Here is an 8,393-nt window from a genome sequence, read left to right as displayed (position 1 = left end):
GGTGGTGGAAGTGGGTGGTGGTGATGGGTGGTGGAGGCGGATGGTGGTGATGGGTGGTGCGTGGTGGTTAGTGGAAATGACGGGTGGTGGTGTTGGAGGTGGTGATGGGTGGTGGGTAGTGGTAATGACAGGTGGTGGTCATAATGGTGGGTAGTAGTGATGGGTGGTGGTGGTGGATGATATTGTTTGGGTGGTGAGTGGTGTTGGTTAGTGACTTTTTTTTTTTTTACTTATTTCTTGGTTTATATTTATATTATATGATGATTTTAATTTAAAAAAATTGTTTCATCAAATTTTGTTATCAAATGTTCTCGCAATAAAAGAAATGTTAAAATGAGAACAATTAGAACAAAAATAACCCCACACATTTCAATTTATTAAAAAAACTATTATTTACTATAATTTTATAAATTATTACTAAATAAATAAAAAACATCCTCCCACCCACACCCACTCCACTGATATACGAAATAATCGCTTTCTTCTTTTTGAACCACCATTGAACCATCAGAGCGCCACTGCCTGAACCACCGGAGCGCCGCTACCTGAACAACTAGAGCCCCGCCTCTTCGCTTGCTGAAGATCTGCTAGTTCACCACCTCCCTTAAGCTTTACTTCTCCGGTCGAAAGCCACCTCCCACCGTTGAAAACCAGCTCTCTCCGTCTCTTATCTTCCTGAACTACCTATTCCCTAACTATCTCCATCCACCTCCTCCGCCTCTCCTCCCTGACTAAAAGCTTTTCCGAACTCGTTTCACCAGCCACCAGATCTGATGTCACCAGATCCGAAACTCCGGTTTCACCAGATCTGAAGCTAAAGACCACCAGATGTGGTGCTATACATCGGTGGTTGCGTTATTGATAGCCGCTTGTTTGGTTCTTGAAGTCGTCAATGTCTCTGGTTAAGTCGTTGGATTATTGGTTCCACATTCTACAAAGTTGTGTTTGGAGCTGTGGAGATGAATCACATCAATCATCCGAAGAGGAAGGCTGAGCATGAGCTTCTGTTTCTTCTCTCTGTTGTGATCATGCTTTGTTCATCTAGTGTTCTCACTTCTGACATCTCCGATGATTCTATTGCTCTGTGAGTGTTGTTTTTCTTCTCATATTAGATTATTAAGTATTACTACTGGTTAATAACATGATACATGTGCATTTTCTAAGATCTGAGTATAACGATTACGGACGGAACTCAATAACGGCACAGGGCCATGGCCCCCTCGTTTTTCAACTTCTAAGTAGTTATATGATACAAATATTATCCCTAGAAACTAGAGCCCTAAACAATTGATGGCATAAACCTTGGCTCGCCACAAATAAATCAGTTTATTTTGATGTCTCGGCAGAGAGTGCGCATCATGATCATGGCTACCATTCCGGAGAGGAAGAGGACGATCATTAGGGAGTTTATGATTGAACACCAGTGGATTTGATCATCGTTCATGAGTAAATAAGTGTACCATCTTTGAATGTGACATTGTATGTGAAGACGAATTCTTTGTCTGTATCCACTTCTTGTGGGACTGTGCTTCCTTGGATTATGTTTTTGGTGTTTTGATTGCAGGTTGTTAGCTGAGGGTTCTTTTCATCCCACTCCTTGTGCACGTGATTGGAATGTTACTTGCGCAAATTGGTGAATTTGCTTTTGTGCTCTTAAGACATGCGTCTAATCTTCATCTAATCAAGGTCATATTACAAATTTACCCCTGATCATATTCGGTTGTAACATATTTTTTTGTTGACATTGTAGGGAAAGTTATATCTACTGCTTCTTGGCACAATAGCTCTCAGCCTGGTACACAAAATGTTTTTTATTTTTTTATTTTTGCTTTGTTTGTGGATGAGATAAGAGGGAAGAGTAAGTTTTTCTCTTTAGCTTTATTACTGGTTTTCTGCAATTCTTGTTTTCTGCAATAGGATTGTACGTGAGGAATAATGAACATAAAAAAAAGATAATGAAAAAGTCAACAAATTGCATGTGTTTGTTTCTGACAATAAATTCGCGTGAAAAAGTAATCTGCTGCTACACCACATATGTATATATTTGACAAAATTGCAAAAATGTATATGTGGTATGCAAATTTTTGGGGTTTGTCTAAACCACGACTTTTTTGGATTCGTGGTCCTTTTGAGCTAGTTTCAATGCGTTTTTGGTCCCTCGATAAACTGAAAAGACTATTATACCCTTCTGATATATTTTTTTATGCTTTTTCTATTTAATTTATATGAAAAATAAAATAATTACCTAATTTGGGGCCCATCTCTCTCTCTCTCTCTCTCTCTCTCTCTCTCTCTCTCTCGTAAACCTAAACGACCATTCTCTGTTATAATCAAAATTCATACACCACAATCACTTAAAAATTCACCAATAAACCAATTTTGCCATCCTAAGAAGAATAGTTAAAGAATAAAAGTTAAGATTCTTTTTGTTTGTAAGGATTTTTTTGTGAAAATCAGACATTGGAAGACAATTGAAAAGTGGTGAGCAACACCTCTGTTTCCTTTCCTTTCCTAGTGCAGTCAATGAAAGCTCGATGTAACCCATCTGCCACTAAACTCTATGCAACCCAGATGAAATCAATGAAAACCCAGGTGAAATCGGACAGAGAATTTGACCAAATCAAACATGGAAATCGACCAACTAGAGCCATCTTGACAGAAACATTTACCCTCTTCAGTTTGCTAGAGGTGGTGGTGAGGAAGCAATCTTGACAGAAACCCTCACTTGATTTCAACGATTTTTCATAAATCAAACGGAGATGAAACAAAAAGTTTTTTTCATTTGAGGTTCAGTGAACAATGAGGCTTCACGATCGTTACCAACATATCAAGTTTTTCAAACTGAGCATCAATGAAATTCATCAAGGAAGCAAACTGAAAAACCACCTACCTTGATTTCCTTTCTCGTTGCTTCCAATCCTAAAAAACGCCACCGTCTCAGATCATTGAATCAAGATGAAAAGAGATTAGATACAAAAAAATGAACAGAGAAGAGGGAGGCATTAAATCGAAAAGGGGTTTAACTAGAGGGTTAGGGGATGAGGGTTTTGATCGGACCTGTGGGGGTTCGATTGCCTTCACGATCTCCGATCGCCTTCTGAAACTCACCGATTCGAAGCCCATGAAATCCTTCGTGGGGTGAGATACAGGGAGCGAGAAACAGAGAGGCGAAGTTAATTTTTTATTCAAGAGAGAGAGAGAGAGAGAGAGAGAGAGAGAGAGAGAGAGAGAGAGAAGGTGGCCCCTTCTTAATTTATTAATTATTAAAATAAATATATTAGTATTAGATTTAAAAAGAAATGAAAGAAAAATGAAAAAGAAATAATCCAAGGGTATTATAGTCATTTCACTATTCAGAGGGACCAAAAACGCAGTGAAACTAGCTCAAAAGGACCTCGAATCCAAAAAAGTCGTGGTTTAGACTAAAACTCCAAAAATTTGCATACCACAGGGACCATTTTTGCAATTTTGTCTATATTTTTATTATATTTGTTTTGTTGTGTTTAAGTATTTGTTATTTGAAAAAGCACATTTTAGTCCATAATTGATAAAGATAATCCTTAAATTACAATTTTCATATAATGCAAAACAATTACAAAAATGCTATTAAAACATAATCGTGTCAGTTGTTCATTGCCCATCAATTTTCTTGTCATAATTAGTTATTAGGAAAAAAGTTTGCGTTAATCAATATTTTGTTCTATTTATCTTTATTAGTTAGTTTTGTTATGTACTTTACATTAACATGATAAAAAAAATCTATTATTGGTCGAGTTCGAAGAAAAATGTATCTTGGATCCATTATATCTAATTAATACATTCAGTTGTATTCAATCACATGTGATTAGATGTATTTAACCACATGATCAGATGTATTTAATCACATGTGATTTATGTGCATATATGAATATTTATTGAATCGATTCAATAGTTGTTTTTTTGTATATAATCACATGTGATTATATGTATTTAATCACATAAGATTTATACGAACAAAAACGAATCTTGTCCACATTAATCATATATGATTAAATACATGAGAATCAAGGACGCAAAAACAAATCTTATCCACATAAATCATATGTGATTAAATACATATAATCACATGTGATAAAATACATGAGACCAATTATTGCATCAAAACCACGAAAATAAATATTGTCCACACAAATTATATTTGATTAAATATATATAATCACATGTGATTATATGTATCCAATCACATATGATCTTTGTGGAGAAGATTCATTGTCACATTATCAATTCAATAATTGTTCTTTGTCAAATTTAATGATATGTGATTAAATAAATCTATTCACATGTGATTATATGTATCTAATCAAATATGATTTAATCGTAGGTGAATATATATATTTAATCATATGTGGTTAGTTTTGAAAATATTTTTTTAACAACTCTTATTTATATAATTCATATGTGATTAGATACATATAATCACATGTGATTATATGTATTTAATCACATACACTGTTAATGGTTGTACGGAGTGGATGTTGGTCGTGAGGTGGTGATGGGTGGTGAAGGTGGGGGTGTGGTGGTGACGGGTGGTGGTAGTAGGTGGGTAGTGGTGGGGTGGTGGTAATGGTGGGTGGTGGGTGGGTCGATGGTGGTGGTGTTGATGGGTGAGTGATGGCGGGTGGTGGTGGCATGCGGTGATGTTTGGTGGTGATGGTGATGGTAGGTGGTGATTGTGGTACCTGAAGATGATGTTGGTGGGTGGTGGTGATGGTGGTGGGTGGTGAGTGGGGTAATGGTGATGGGTGGTGGTGGTGGTGGTGTATTTAATCATATGTGATTATATGATATAATCACATATGACTTATATGCACAAGATTCATTTTTTGTGTTATCGATTCAATAGTTGTTCTTTGTCCATATTAATCGTAAGTGATTAAATACATAAAATAATATATGATTAAATACATGATAACAACTATTGAATTAAGAACACGAATTTGAATCTTATTCACATAAATCATATGTGATTAGATATGTATAATCACATTTGATTAAATACACGAGAACAACTATTGAATCGAGAACACGAAAATGAATATTGTCCACATAAATCATATGCGATTAGATACATATAATAACATGTGATTATGTGTATCTAATCACATATGATTTATGTGGCTAAGATTTATTTTCGCGTTCTCGATTCAATAATTGTTTTCTTTTTCCGCTTTAATCATATGTGATTAAATACATTTAATCAGATGTGATTATATGTTTCTAATCACATATGATTATATACATATAATCACATGTGATTAAATGAAAAAAAGCAATTATTCAGTCGAAACCGCAAAAATAAGTATTGTCTACATAAATCATATTTGATTAAATACATATAATCACATGTGATTATATGTATCCAATCATATATTATTTATGTGGATGAGATTCATTGTCACATTCTCAATTCGGTAATTGTTCTGTCCACTGTAATCATATGTGATTAAATACATATAATTATATATGATTATATGTATCTAATCACATATGATTTACATGGACAAAAAATAATGATGTCTATATAAACCAAATGTGATTAGATACATATAATCACATATGATTATATACATGAGAACAACTACTGAATCGAGAACAAAAAGATAAATATTGTCCACATATATCATATGTGATTAAATGCATATAATCACATGTGATTATATGTATCTAATCACATAGAATTTATGTGGAAAATATTCATTTTCGCGTTCTCGATTCAGTTGTTTTTCTTGTGTGTTTAATTACATAAGATTATATGTATCTAATCAGATATGATTTATATGGACAATATTCATTTTCGCATTCTCGTTCAATAGTTGTTCTTGTACATTTAGTCACATATGATTTCTGTACACAAGATTCATTTTTGCGTTTTTGATTAAATAGTTTTTCCTTTTCCACATTAATCATATGTGATTAATACATACAATCACATATGAGTAAATACATAAGAAAAAATATGGAATCAAAAATGCAAAAACGAATATTATCAATGTAAATCATATGTGATTTGATACATATACTCACATGTGATTAAGTACATGAGTACAACTATTGAATTGGGTAAGAAATAATAAATCTTGTCCACATAAATCATATGCGATTAGGTACATATAATCACATATGATTTATGTGGACAATATTCATTTTCGTGTTTTTAATTCAATAATTGGTCTCTTGTATTTAAACACATACGATTTATGTGAAAAGGATTTGTTTTAACGTTCTTGAATCACTAAATCATATGTGATGAAATATATATAATCACATGTAATTATATACACGAGAACAACTATTGAATCAAGAACATTAAAACAAATTTATGTCCACATTAATCATATGTGATTAAATACTTATAATCACATGTGATTAAATATATGAGAAAAATTATTGAAACGAAAACTAAAAAATGAATATTGTTGATATAAATCATATGTGATTGGATACATATAATCACATGTGATTATATGTATCTAATCAGATATGATTAAAGTTGACAAAAATAATTATTGAATCGAGAACACAATAACGACATATATGATTAAATAAATCTAATCACATTTGATTAAATATATGTAATCACATGTTATTATATGTATCTAATCACATGATTTATATGGATTAAAAAGAATATTGTCCATATAAATCATATGTGATTAAATACAAATAATTACATGCGATTATATAGACATAATCACGGGTGATGGTGATGGGTGGTGGTGATGTGTAGTGATGTTTGGTGGTGAAGGGTGGTGGGGGTGACATGTGGGGTGGTGATTATAGTGGGTGGCAGGTGTCGGTGGCGAGCGGTGGTGATGGGTGGTGGAGACGGGTGAAGGTGATATGTGGTGGTGATGGGTGGTGGTCGGTGGTCAATGGTCTTGGTGGGTGGTGGATGGAGGTGATGGTGGCGGGTAGTGGTGATAGGTGGTGGTGGTCGGTGGTGATGGGTGGTGGTGGTAGGGGGTGGTGGAGGTGGGTGGTGGTGATGGGGGGGTGGAGACGGATGGTGGTGATGGGTGGTGGGTGGTGGTTGGTGGAAATGGGGGTGGTGGTCGGTGGTGATGGGTGGTGGTGGTGGGGGTGGTGGAGGTGGGTGATGGTGATGGGTGGTGGAGATGGGTGATGGTGATGGGTGGTGGGTGGTGGTTGGTGGTAGTCACTGGTGGTGGTCATAATGGTGGGTAGTAGGTGGGTGGTAGTGATGGGTGGTGGAGGTGGGCGGGTGGTGGTTTTGGTGGGTCGGGATGATGGGGGCGGGTGGTGGTGATGGGTGGTGGTGGCCGGTGGTGAAGGATGGTGGTGGTGGGTGGTGGAGAGTGGTAGAGAGTGGTGGTGATGGGTGGTAGGTGGTGGTTGGTGGTAGTGGCGGGTCGTGGTCATAATGATTGGTAGTGGCTAGGTGGTAATGATGGGTGGTAGAGGTGGGTGGGTGATAGTTGTAGTGGTGGTGATGATGATGGAGGGTGGTGGGTGGGGGTGATGGTGGCGGGTGGTTGTGGTCGGTGGTGATGGGTGGTGGTGGTGATGGATGGTGGGTGGTGGTAGTGGCAGGGTGGTAGTGATGGGTGGTGGAGGTGAATAGTGATGGTGGGTGGTGGTGGTAGATGATAGTCCTGGTTGGCGATGGTGGATGGTGGTGATGATGTTGGGTGGTGGGTGGCAGTGGTGGTGATGGGCGGTTGAGGTGGGTGGCGGCGACGGGTGGTGGTGGTGGATGGTATTGTTTGGGTGGTGAGTGGTGTTGGTTAGTGGGGTTTTATTTTTATTATTATTTTTATTTTTTTTACTTATTTTTTGGTTTATATTAATATTATATGATGTTTTTAATTTAAAAAAATTGTGTGGTCAAATTTTGTTCTCAAATGTTCTCGCAATAAGAAATGTTCTCGATTGAACGCTATATATATATATATATATATATATATATATATGTGTGTGTGTGTGTGTGTGTGTGAAACCCTTTTTTGCAATACTAAAGAGTCCACGTCTATGAGAAGTTCCCTACCATCATGCGTCCGTCACCTGCAGCTAAGTTGGTTCTTTGTGTACTTCGGTTGTATTTGAGATTCTTTTTTTTAACTTAAAAGTCCTTTTATAAAAAAGACTTTTTATAAAGGAATTTTTTTTATAAGGAGGCCTTTAGAATGTGTTTGGCTTGGCTTTTATGACTTTTAAGAATTAAAAGCCAAAAGTTAGGAAAATATGAGATTTTATGACTTTTGAAGAAACTACTTTTTATTCATGGCAAGAAGTTGATTTAAAAGAACTTTTCTATTTTGCCAAATATCTTTTGGACTTTTTTAACTTTTTGGAAAAGTTAAAAATCCAAAAGTTGTTTTAAAAGGAAAGTCAAA

General features: G+C 35.9%; 1 long non-coding RNA gene across 2 annotated transcripts; it reads left to right on the top strand.

Annotated features, from left to right (window-relative positions):
- The first annotated feature begins 435 nt into the window (after positions 1 to 435).
- On the top strand, positions 436 to 1,999 carry LOC145107099 (uncharacterized). 2 transcript variants are annotated; one of them, XR_013707730.1, is made up of 4 exons: positions 436 to 1,084; positions 1,347 to 1,479; positions 1,565 to 1,686; positions 1,751 to 1,999. It is a non-coding gene; the product is annotated as an uncharacterized LOC145107099 (long non-coding RNA). The 2 variants fall into 2 exon arrangements; XR_013707729.1 differs by having other exon boundaries at positions 1,565 to 1,999.
- Positions 2,000 to 8,393: the final 6,394 nt, after the last annotated feature.

This window comes from Lactuca virosa, chromosome 4 (assembly GCF_052849685.1).
Source record: "Lactuca virosa cultivar CGN04683 chromosome 4, Lactuca_virosa_CGN04683_v6, whole genome shotgun sequence".
NCBI classification, from domain to species: Eukaryota; Viridiplantae; Streptophyta; class Magnoliopsida; order Asterales; family Asteraceae; genus Lactuca; species Lactuca virosa.
The sequence above is the reverse complement of the archived record's forward strand: the minus strand, read 5'-3'. Positions and strand labels throughout refer to the sequence as shown.